At 35.7% G+C, this 12,056-nt stretch overlaps 1 protein-coding gene across 1 annotated transcript in view; it reads right to left on the bottom strand.

Annotated features, from left to right (window-relative positions):
- The window catches only part of LOC101891324 (echinoderm microtubule-associated protein-like CG42247), a 354,339-nt gene that overhangs the window by 61,218 nt on the left and 281,065 nt on the right, over window positions 1–12,056 (bottom strand). The gene's annotated exons all lie outside the window — the stretch shown is intronic.

Genomic DNA, 12,056 nt, shown 5'->3' with positions numbered 1-12,056 from the left:
TTAAACGCAACATCGAACCTCTGGGCATAAATGTACATGCAACTACAAAGCGAAGGGATGGAAAAACGTGGACGCTATTCAACATGAGTGCAGATGTCTGTCAATTGGCTCGAGATGCTAAGCGAAATGATTTCGTAGGTCATTTCGTTAAAAACCTATTCCCCACCAATAGACGACCACTTTCGTGTCCAATCAAAAAGAATTTGTCATATTGTTGGTTAAATTTCACCTTGGATTCGGTCAATTTCGGACGATATTTTCCCAAGGTCAAAATGAATGTTGCAATGCAAATGTTGCATGCCAAATATATATTCTATAGGGGATATTTTGTCATAAATATTGCCTATAGAAATGGTCCTTAGTATAAGTCAACGATTTGTTGATTGTAAACTTTTAGTGAAAATACAATACAAGGAGATATGTTGATGAAATTAATTATTATGAGTAGTAGGAATATGGGGCATTTTGCATTTCAGATAATGCAATTCTGTAAAGTATTTTATTTGAAGCAAGAGTCTCATACAGTTTCCCCAAAAGATCTACAATAGATAAATATGAAAGGATCGCGACTTCAATTCGGCAGAAACTTCTAATCAGACGTGGCTTCTACCGTTTACTTTTGAATGGAATCGTTTTTGTAAGGTGTTTTATTCAATTCATTTCCTCCAAACCAAAAATATTTATTTCTGTCTGTGTTGGGGCCATTTCCTATCTTTACTAAGGTTGACCAAGGTTGGCCATCAACGAATTCCCTTTGCAATGATTTCAACTTGCGTCTTTGGCTATAGCAGATTTTTTCTCTGTTGTTTATAAGCAACTAAAACATCTTACCCGTGATGCACCAACGAAGACTGCATTACTCTTATGTAAGGTAATTGGTATTCTTCCTTTTGTTTGTTATGCATGTTCCACGAGCAATATTCTCCAACATATAAAGGACACGGGCAATACTTTACATCAACAGCATAATCTAGCTTCAATAATTATTCGCACCTTCTCGATTCAAATTATCATTATTTTACTATGGCTCCACTTGCTCAAGTATATGTTCCAAATAAAATATCAATTTATATTTTTTGATACAATAACGTATTTATGCAAGTTCCAATGAACTTCTACTTTTGGTTGCAAAAATGGAATGACAAAATTACAGTTGAGTTCTTCTATTCAAACAGTACCTTATCTCTTGCACTGATGCTTCTTCTAATTACAATACTGGTTTTTAATCTCAAATTGTATTTCTTTTAAAGCTTACGGCTCTCTTTCTCTCTGTTATGGGATTGTTGTTATTCTCGCTCTATTCATATTTATGCTTGAGACAACGGTATTCCTAACCAATACTGGTTTTTCTACAATTGTCATAACAAGAGAAAGAGAGCAACAAAGGGGGAAGAATAACAAGGAACAGTGTTTATGTGGGGTATGTTCAGTTCAAGCTACAGTGTTACGCCCGAAGTGTAACGAAAAAATTGAAGAGTCTCGAAGGTAACTCAATTTATTACATATTCGCTCTTAAATAAAAAAACTTGAAATCTAAATTAAACATAAGTAACCGAAAATAGAAAATAATGGTAGATATTCTTTGCCCAGAAGTTACTGTGGAATTACAATTTGGTTAAGGATTTGGCACCGAAATATGGGTATTTTTGTTTTTTAAATATTTATATTTATTAAAACTTCACAAAAAGGTAAAAAACCTTTAAAAATAAATTTCTGTTTACTGCCTAAATGTAGGCAAATGTTTAGTGCTCTCTTAATCGTTGCCCTCGAGAAGGGGTAACAACAAAGTTGAATTGTAATGACGTCGGTAGGTTTTCGTTTTTATTTTTTTTTTTGTTGGCTAGAATAAGTTTTAAAAACTAACCTTGAAATATAATTTTGAATTTATGCCTGCTTTAACCTGGTTTTCATCAAATTTCCATTTGTAGGTCATGGAATTTAAATATCACTTTTTTACAAGGTAATATCAGTTGGGTATGATCTTTATACCCTACACCACAAGGTGGTCAGGGTATTATGTCTTTGTGCATTTGTTTGTAACAGGCAAAAGGAAACGAGATAGATCCATAGTTCCTTTTGATGATCTGCATAGAATCACATTCTGAGTCGATTTAGGCATGTCCGTCCGTCCGTCCATGTATTTTTGTAAACAAAGTACAGTTCGTATTTATTGCCCTATCCATATGAAATTTTGCACAAATCATTTGTTTGGCCCAAGGACGAACCCTATTGAAATTTGAGATAATCGGTCAAAATTTAGATATAGCTCCCATATATATCTTCGTCCGATTTGGCTTTTATTGTGCACCAAACGTGTAATATCAGTCCGAATAGTATGGAATTTTGCACGTACGATCAGATTGGACCTGAAAATAAGTATGCCAAATTTGATCGAAATCGGTTCAGATATAGCTATAGCTCCATATATATATAGTTTATTCGATTTGTAATATGAACTCTATAACAACAATATTTGGGGAAATATATCAAATACAGCTCAGAAATACATTTGCTAAATTTTATCGAGATCGGTTCAGATTTGGATTTATAACTTCGTCCGATTTAAATTTGATTGTGCACCAAACGTCAAATTGGATGAAATTTGGCACTTACGACCGAATTGAGTCTAGAAGCTAGTATGTCAAATTTGGTGATGATCGGTTCAGATATAGCTATACCTCCCATATATATTGTCCATCCGATTTGTTATATTTGTTCCCCACAGCCGTAATATGCACTCCGTAACAACGATATTCAGGGAAATATATCAAATACAGCTCGGAAATATCTTTGCCAAATTTTATCGAGATCGGTTCAGATTTGGATATAGCTCCCATATATATTTTATCCGATTTCAAATTAATTGTGCACCAAATGGGCAATACAAGTCCAAATTTAAAAGATACAAATGCTTCGGCATATTTAATCCTTTGAACTTTAAATTATAATCATAGCGTGTATGACTAAATTCTCCCATAAAAACTTTTAATTGTTATGTGGAGCTCTACTAAATTAGCAAAGTGGTGTAGGGTATCATAAAGTCGGCCCCGCCTGACCTTAAGACTTTCTTTACTGGTTTTTTTATACCTTCAGCCATATGGCTAGAGAGGGTACATATCATTTGATACGGCCAAAACTTGCCTAGTCGAAATAACGGTTTTAGACCCTAGGTCTCTTTGGACCAAATTCTTCTCAGGACATTTGGAGTCCATCTAGCGATGTTCGTTCGTGCGTCTGTCTGGCTGGTGCGCACGATAACTCTGGAGGGGAGTATCCGATTTGGTTCAAACTTGGTACATCGTAATATTATTATCAAACTTAGATCGAGATCGGATTTGGGCAATATCGGCCCACTCCTTCTGGTACCTCCCCCCACAAGGTGTCAAAATTTTGAATAATTATAACTCTTATAAAATGTGATGTAAGAGTTCGACACACACATGCCATTACTTTTACTAACACAAGGTCTGGTGTGAATATGAAATATATCGCTCCACTCCTTCTGGTACCCCCCCACAAAGCATCAACATTTTGAATATCCTTGAAGCTAATAAAATTTTCGAACCGATTCTAGTCAGACTTGGCACATATCAATATTTCCATTAACACAAGATCTGTTATAAAGGTGGTAGAGATTGGAGCATTGCTTCTGGTACAACCCCCCCTGAAAAGTATGATATTTTTTAAAATATTTTACTGCACAGAAAGAGAAAGAAAGATCCGATTTAGCTTCAAGTTTGCTGATCTAATATTTGCATCAGTGTTAGGTCAGGAGCGAAAATGGACAATATCGGTCTACTTCATCAAGTACTTCACCCAAAAAGTATTAAAATTTTGAATAATTATAATTCTTATAAAACGTGATGTAAGAGTCCGATTGTATTCAAATTAAACCCATCACAATATTTTTATTGGCCTAATGTGCGGTATGAAGATGGAATATATCGGTCCACTCCTTCTGGTACCTTCTCCACAAAGAGTCAAAAATTTGAATATCGATGAAGCTCCTAAAACGCGAAATTATCATCCAATTCCATTCAGACTTGGAACATTTCAATATTTTCATCAGTACAAGATTTGTTATAAAGATAGTACAGATCGGACCATTCCTTCTGGTACTTCCCACACAAAGGATCAAAGTTTTGAATAACCAAAACGATTATAACATCCGAAATAAGCATCCGGTTCTCTTCCTATTTCACACATCCCATTATTTCTACTAACACAAGATCTGCTCTGAAAATGGGATACGCACTACTTCTGGTACTACCCCACAAAGCGTCAAAAATTTTAATATCCAGGAAGCTCCCTCCGATTCCAATCAGAATTGGCAAAGCTCAATATTTTTATCAACACGAGATCTGTTAGAAGAATGAGAATGAGAGATCGAACCATTTCTTCTGATACCTTATCCACAAAGGGTAGAAGATTTTGAAAAACGATACGCTCTAAGAAAGCGAAATAAGAATCCAACTCTCTTCAGATTTCACACGTACATACATTTTTGCTAACACAAGATCTGTTGTGAAGATGGTATACATATATATGCGAACCCCTTCTAGTACCTCACTGACAAAGGGTCACAATTTTCTGCCATAACTTGCGAAACAAGTCAGCGATTCTTTACAGCTTGCTATATCTAAATATTTCTTTCATCCAGAAACCTGAGATGAATATGGCATCTATGATTTCCATTTAACTGGACATAAATTTTCGATTTTTTTGTAATTTTGCACATACCAATAATTTATCTGTATTAGGTGAGGCATAAAAATGGAATTCTTCGATCGAATATATCTGGTACCTCACGAACATTTTAACATTTTCTAAAAATTATCACAAATCTCATATAAAGTAAAGGAAGTAACCAATATAGTTCAAACCTGGCACGTCGCACTATCTATATCATATTCATTTAGGCCCGATACGGAATGAACAATATTCGCCCATTTCTTTAGAACCTACACCATAGAGGGTCAACAATCATATTAGAAATCAAAATATATTTAAATAATCGAACAGTGGCTGAGGATATACATGTGTTGACAAAGCCTTAAATTTTTAGGGCCTGAAGTGCTTCTATTTTCAATAGGAGAGCTTCAGAGTTCTGGGGCTTCGAGTTTGAAAAGAAAGCACTGTTTCTGATTATGTGAAATAGCTTATTTCGTGTATATTTCAGTTCCATATGAATGTTTTTGTGGCTTTCATTTATTTGTATGCAAAAGACATACATCAGCTCAGAAGCTTTTCTCGAAAATGATTTGTTTTTTCAATATTTTTCTTGCGGTCGATACAGTAAGGTATGGTAATTTATTAATTTTTTTGGTCAATTAACCTAATGACCAAAAAAGTGGTTTTCAATCAAGCGTGAGAAAAAATAAACTAGAAAATAATTTGATTTACAAAAGATGAAAGTAATTATATTTGGCAACAGTATGAATTACGCCAGCGAAAAGAATGTCGGCTAAATTTGATTATTTTATAAAAAATTGCGCTCGGTTTAGTCTCATTTTCTCTGCTTTAATTTATGGCGTGGCAAGTAACAGTGGAGTCTAAGAATATTTTCCAAAGCAAAAAATAAATATTTTTCTTTTTTAATTTCCCATTTCAGTTTGCGGCCTCATTACATTATGTCTCGTATCGTGATGATGTGGATACTGCTTATTTCACATCGAACACCATGAAATTGGTCAACCAATCCAATAGATTGGTATTGGATGGATGCGTGGTGTTTACACGCGACATCGAACCCCTCGGCATTAATTTACATGCCACCACGAAGCGAAAGAATGGAAAATCTTGGACGCTGTTCAACATGAGCGCAGATGTCTGTCAATTGGCTCGAGATGCTAAGCGTAATAATTTCGTAGCACATTTCGTTAAAAATATATTCCCCACCAACAGAAGACCACTTTCGTGTCCCATCAAAAAGAATTTGACATATTGTTGGCTGAATTTCACCTTGGATTCGGTCAACTTCGGACGATATTTTCCTGAAGTCAAAATGAATTTGCTAATGCAAATGTTGCACGCCAAATATGTATTCTTTAGGGGATATTTTGTCATAAATATTGCCTTTAAAAATGGTCCCTAATAATGGTCAATAAGTTGTGATTGTGACTCTTGAAACTTTTACTAAAAATGCAATGCGGGGAATAGCAGAACCATACATTAACAAGTAAAATTGTATCAATCGGTTTTGCCGACAGATTCAGCCTTGAGCAAACTGTTGACTCTGACTTAAGACTGATAAAAATATAACAACGTGTCAGATTTGGACTATATCGACTACTTCCCGTACTTTATATGAGATATGTGCAAATGTTTGGAAAATGTGGAAATATGCGTGAGGTAACAGATATAGCGGACCGAAGTATTCCATGTTCATATTTCATCAAATACAGACAAAAATATTGGTATTTGAAAAATTTAAAGGAAATCGAAGATTTATACCCAATTTTATGAGAAAACATAAACGATAAACTACATATTCATGTCTGATTTCTGGTTAAAAGAAATATTTAGTTATAGTTGTAAAGAATCACCGATTTGTTTAGCAAGTTATGACAGATATCAGCATTGGAAATTGTGACCCTTTGTGGGTGAGGTACCGGAAGGGGTTGGCAGATGTATCATCTTTACAATGATCTTGTGTTAGCTAAAATATTTGGATGTGTCAAATTTGAAGAGATTTGGATGCTTATCTCGCCTTCTTTGAGCGGGTTGTTTTTCAAAATCTTGAACCAGAAGAAATAGTGCGATCTCTATATGCGATCTTGTGTTGTAGAAAAATTGAGATGTATCAAGTCTGAATGGAATCGAACGTTATTTTCGAGGTTTTATGAGCTTCGTGGATATTCAAAATGTTGAGCATTTTGTGGGGGAGGTACTAGAAGAAGTGGACCGATATATTCCATCTTCACGTTACAAATTGGGTTAATAACAAGCAAAGAAGCAGGCTGGCTGAAGTTTTTAAGCCCTCCGTCTGTACCGCTGCATACATTTATATCTGTCTGTTATTAGGAAGATCCAATCCAAATTTCATACAATTCTTTTAAAAAGTGGGAACAATCGTCAAAATACCGAATATCGGGAGGATAGGGGCTATAGAAAAACGTCAACTTATATTACAATTATTCTATATAAGCATAAGAATCCATTACGGAGTCCACATGCTGAATTCTTAGTAATTCCGCTAGAAAATGAGGCTAAAGTCGTCAATAAACCGAATTTCGGGAAGTACCTTTATATGGGGGCTATAGAAAAACGTAGACCTGTATAAGCAATGTTCTGCTACAGGAAATAGAATAAATTAGAACTCTTACAAGTTAAAAAGCAATATGTTCGGTCGGGCCGAACTTTGAATACCCTTCACCATTTGGAACAAATTGGAAAATTTTCAAAAAAAAAAAAAAATAAAACCCGTTAAAAATTCTGTTAAAATCTTAAAAATACCGAATTTAGCCGTTATATTGGTGTCTATACGACGTGGACGTAAAAAGGCATTGTTTGTTATAAGCCATTACCATATTTTAAACGGTGAATAATGTAGCTGAAATCATCAAAATACCGTATATAGGGAGGTACCGTCATATCGGAGCTATACGAAGACCTGTACCTGCATAGACAATTATCTGTCACAGGCTGCAGCATCCATTACGAACTTCAAATACGATATCTCAAACAATTTTGGTGAGTATTGTACCTAAAATCGTCAAAATACCGAATATAGGGAGGTACTGATATATGGGGCCTATCCGAGGACCTGGACCTGCATAGACAATTTTCTGTCACAGACTGTAGTTCCCATTACGAACTCTAAATACGTAATTTGAAACTACTCCGGTGAATAATGTCGCTAAAATCATCAAAATTCCGAATATCGGTAGGTCCGTTGTATGGGGGCTATAAGAAAACGTGGACCTACATTTAGAAATTAACCTGCCTACTGGCAAAATAAACATGCATGCAAAATTTTAGCCTTCTATCTCACTTCGTTCGAAAGATAGCGTGATTACAACAGACAGACGGACAGACAGGCGCTGATCAAGAATATATATATACTTTGTTGGGTCTGACATGAGTATTTCGAGGAGTTACAAACGGAATGACAAAGTTAATATACCCTTCATAGAATGGTGGAGGGTATAAAAATATTGGTATGTGTGTAATCTGAAGAGAACCGGATAGTTATTTCGGAATTTATGATCGTTTTGGTTATACAAAATTTTGACCATTTGTGGGGGAGTACTAGAAGGAATGGACCGATACATTCCATCTACTCTCCAGACCTTGGATTAATAAAATTATTGCGATTTCTGTAATTTGAAGACATTCGCACACATATAACTTCTTATAAGTGTAGTAATTATTCCAAATTTTGACCGTTTGTCAATTATCGGATTATCCTTTATCATTCTGTGGAGTAAATTATTTTCTTTGAAAATGTTGATATTTTGTGGGGCAGGTACCAGAAGGAGTGGACCAATATTGCCCATCACCGAACCCGATCTACGTTTGACAATAATATTACGATGTACTAGCTTTGGATCAAATCGGATACTCCCTTCGAGAGTTATCGTGCGCACCAGCCAGCTAGCCAGACAGACGGAAATTGCTGGATCTTCTCCAAATGTCCTGGAACAGATTTGGTCCAAAGAAACCTAGGGTCTTAAATCGTTATTGCCATGAGGCTCGTTTTGGCCGTATCAAATGATATATACCCTCTGTAGCCATATGGCTGAGGGTATAAAAATATGTAACTGATTTTTAAACCAGTAAGGAAACGTCAAAAGTCGGGCAGGGCTGACTATATGATACTCTACACCACTATGCATGTTTAGTATAGCTCCCGTAACAAAATAATTTTTCTTGAAGTACATCATACCACCTATAAACATTTGGCTTTAGAGCAGTTACAGTTTGGTTTCAGAGGGAACTAATATATGGGAGGCATACACAATTCTGATTCGATTTTCCCATTTTAATCTTTTATACCAAATAACATTGTTATAGAGTGCATGATATCACTTCGAGAAGGATTATATTTCAGAGACGAGTTCCATAGAATGGAGACGTACGTCCCAAAATTCACTCTATTTGGGCTGATATTAGCCATTATTTGCACAATAAACCTGAAATCGCAATAAGGAGCCGATATCGATAAAATATGGCAAAGGCATTTCTGAGTTCTATAAGTTATCTGGTGCCAAATATCATTGTTGTCGAATGCATATTACGAATGTGAGGGACTTAAACACCAAATCAGATGAAACATATACAGGGTGAGATGAAAAAACCAACCAACTTCAGACTGCTGTCTTTTCTAAGCCACTCGTCCACATCTGTTAAAATTATTCCAATAATAGCTTAATATATTGTTTAAAAGCGTACAAAAGCATTTTGTACGAATAACAAAAGTTATTCGTGATGGAATTCAAGCGTGATAGTGCGATTTCTTTATATTTGGCTGGAAAACCACAAGTAGCTATCGTTAGAACACTCCAGCATTTAAATGTAAATAAATCCTTTGTGTCTCGTACCATCGCTCGTTACCGTTCTACTGGTAGCGTAGCCCGACGTCAAGGAAGTGGACGGAAGAAAACAGCAACATCAGTAGAAATGGTTCGAAAAGTGAAGAAATAACTTGATCGAAACCCGCGTCGCCGAAAGTGGTGAACTGCCAAATTTGGTTTTCTCCGATGAGAAAACAGTCGTTGTCCAGCTGTTTGTAAACAAACAAAATGATCATGTTTACTTGCCAAAGAGATCAGCTGAAAATGTGCACCTTCGGTTGGCCAGCAGAACTCAGCGCCGGCTATGGTGATGGTGTGGGCCGCCATAACAACCGATGTTCGCTCTCCGCTCGTATTAATCGACTGTGACATTAGAATAAATGCCGAATATTATCGCGACATTATTCTGGAGGGTGTATTAAAGACTTGGGTACGCAAACATTTTGACAGCAGACCTTGGACATTGCAACAGGACTCACCACCATTGCACTTAGCACGTGCCACCCAAGAATCGTTACAAAATTAGGTTCCTCGCTTCATTTCCAGCACACAATAGTCACCAAAATCTCCGGATACCAATCCGTTGGACTATTGTGTCATTAGTATTTTGGAAAGCAGGGTTGGCACTAAAAACGCTAAAGTGTCGATCACCTCAAGCAGCGCTTGGCGGGGAATGGGCCAAAATACCGCAGAGGAACGTTCGGGCAGCGTGTGACGGTTTCATTGGCCGTTTGAAGGCCATAATTCGTGCCAAAGGTGACGAATTTGAACAAACCTAAACTTATTATAAAAATTGATGCTATTTCCGACATTATTTGCTTTCATTCCATAAAATTACAAAAAAATGTAAAAATTATGTCGTTTGACTTTGTTGCAATTTTTATCTCGCCCTGTACTCTCACCTCAATACAGAAACTGTCAATTTATCTTATTTGAGGATCAATCGAACCATAGCTATGAATTTTTAAGGACATTTATTTATTGATCTTCCAGAAGCAAAGTATTTTTCTGAATATATACATTATTTTATTATCAACACAATTATAATTAGGATAAAGAACAGATATTAAAATGACATTTTGTTAATTAATCAGATATAAATTTTATTTTATACAAACCCTGGATGCACAAATTCGAAGATAATTTAATATGTCATTCTGAATTGCAGGCTGTTAGTAGTTGTTGATTGTGGTATTTTTAAAACAATTTCGGATCGCAAAAATTACTTTTTGTATTGAGAATGATATTTTACTTTGGAACTTATATTATGTATCTGTTTGCTGTTAATATAACATTTCTGTATTTGATTGGTTATGTGGTAAGAAAGGGCAGCGCATAACTAATATTTAAAAATCATCTATCTCCCTGCATTCTAGTTATCGGCATCATTACATATTGTGACATATCGTGACGAGAGCGATTCAAGTTATTTGAGGCCCAACACCATCAAATTGGTCAACCAGTCCAATAGACTGGTATTGGATGGATGCGTGGTAATGTTCCGTGATGTTCCTAGTCTCGGTGTAAATCTCGATTGCACCAGCAACAGAAAAAATGGCAAATCTTGGAGTGTCTTGAATATAAGCGCGGATGTATGTCAATTGACAAGGGATGCCAAACGAAACAATTTCGCAACAAATATTTTGAAAAATTTGTACCCTAACAAGGGGCAGTTATCATGTCCGCTCAAAAAGAATGAGGAGTATTGTTGGTACAACTTTACCCTCGATGCAGTAAACTTCGGCAAATATTTTCCCGAAATCAAAATGAATGTTATAATGAAATTGTTGGATGGAAAGCATGTGTTCTTTAAAGCATATCTTGTAGTCAAAATTGCCAATAAAAGTGGATCATAAAAATAATATGTAATTAAAAACCGAATGTAGCCATATATTAGGGTCTATACGACGACGTGGACCAGCATGGGCAATTTTTGTCATAAGCTATTACAATATTCAAATGCGGAACTTAAAAAAAAATTGTTTATAATTTAGCTAAAATCTTCAAAATACCGAATATGTAGAGGTACCAGGGGGGTTATAAAACGTGGACCTGCACAGACAGTTTTCTGGCATAGGCTGTAGTATCCATTACGAACTTCAAATACAAAATTTGAAATAATTTCGGTAAATAATGTCGCTAAAATCATAAAAATACCGAATATTGGGGGGTACCGTTATATGGGGGCTATACGAAGACGTGGACCAGTACAGATAATTTTCTGTCATAGGCTGTATTATTCATTACGAACTTCAAATGCGAAATTTGAAATAATTCCAGTAAATAATGTCGCTAAAATTATCAAAATACCGAATATTGGGAGTACCGTTATATGGGGGCTATACGAAGACGTGGACCAGTACAGACAATTTTCTGTCATAGGCTGTATTATTCATTACGAACTTCAAATACCAAATTTGAAATAGTTCCGGTAAATAATGTCGCTAAAATAATCAAAATACCGCATATCAGGAGGTACGGTTACATGAGGGCTATACGAAGACGTGGACCTACATGGCCCATTTTCAATACCAAAATTTC

The sequence above is a fragment of the Musca domestica genome, unplaced genomic scaffold (genome assembly GCF_030504385.1).
Source record: "Musca domestica strain aabys unplaced genomic scaffold, Musca_domestica.polishedcontigs.V.1.1 6, whole genome shotgun sequence".
Lineage (NCBI taxonomy): Eukaryota > Metazoa > Arthropoda > Insecta > Diptera > Muscidae > Musca > Musca domestica.
The sequence above is the reverse complement of the archived record's forward strand: the minus strand, read 5'-3'. Positions and strand labels throughout refer to the sequence as shown.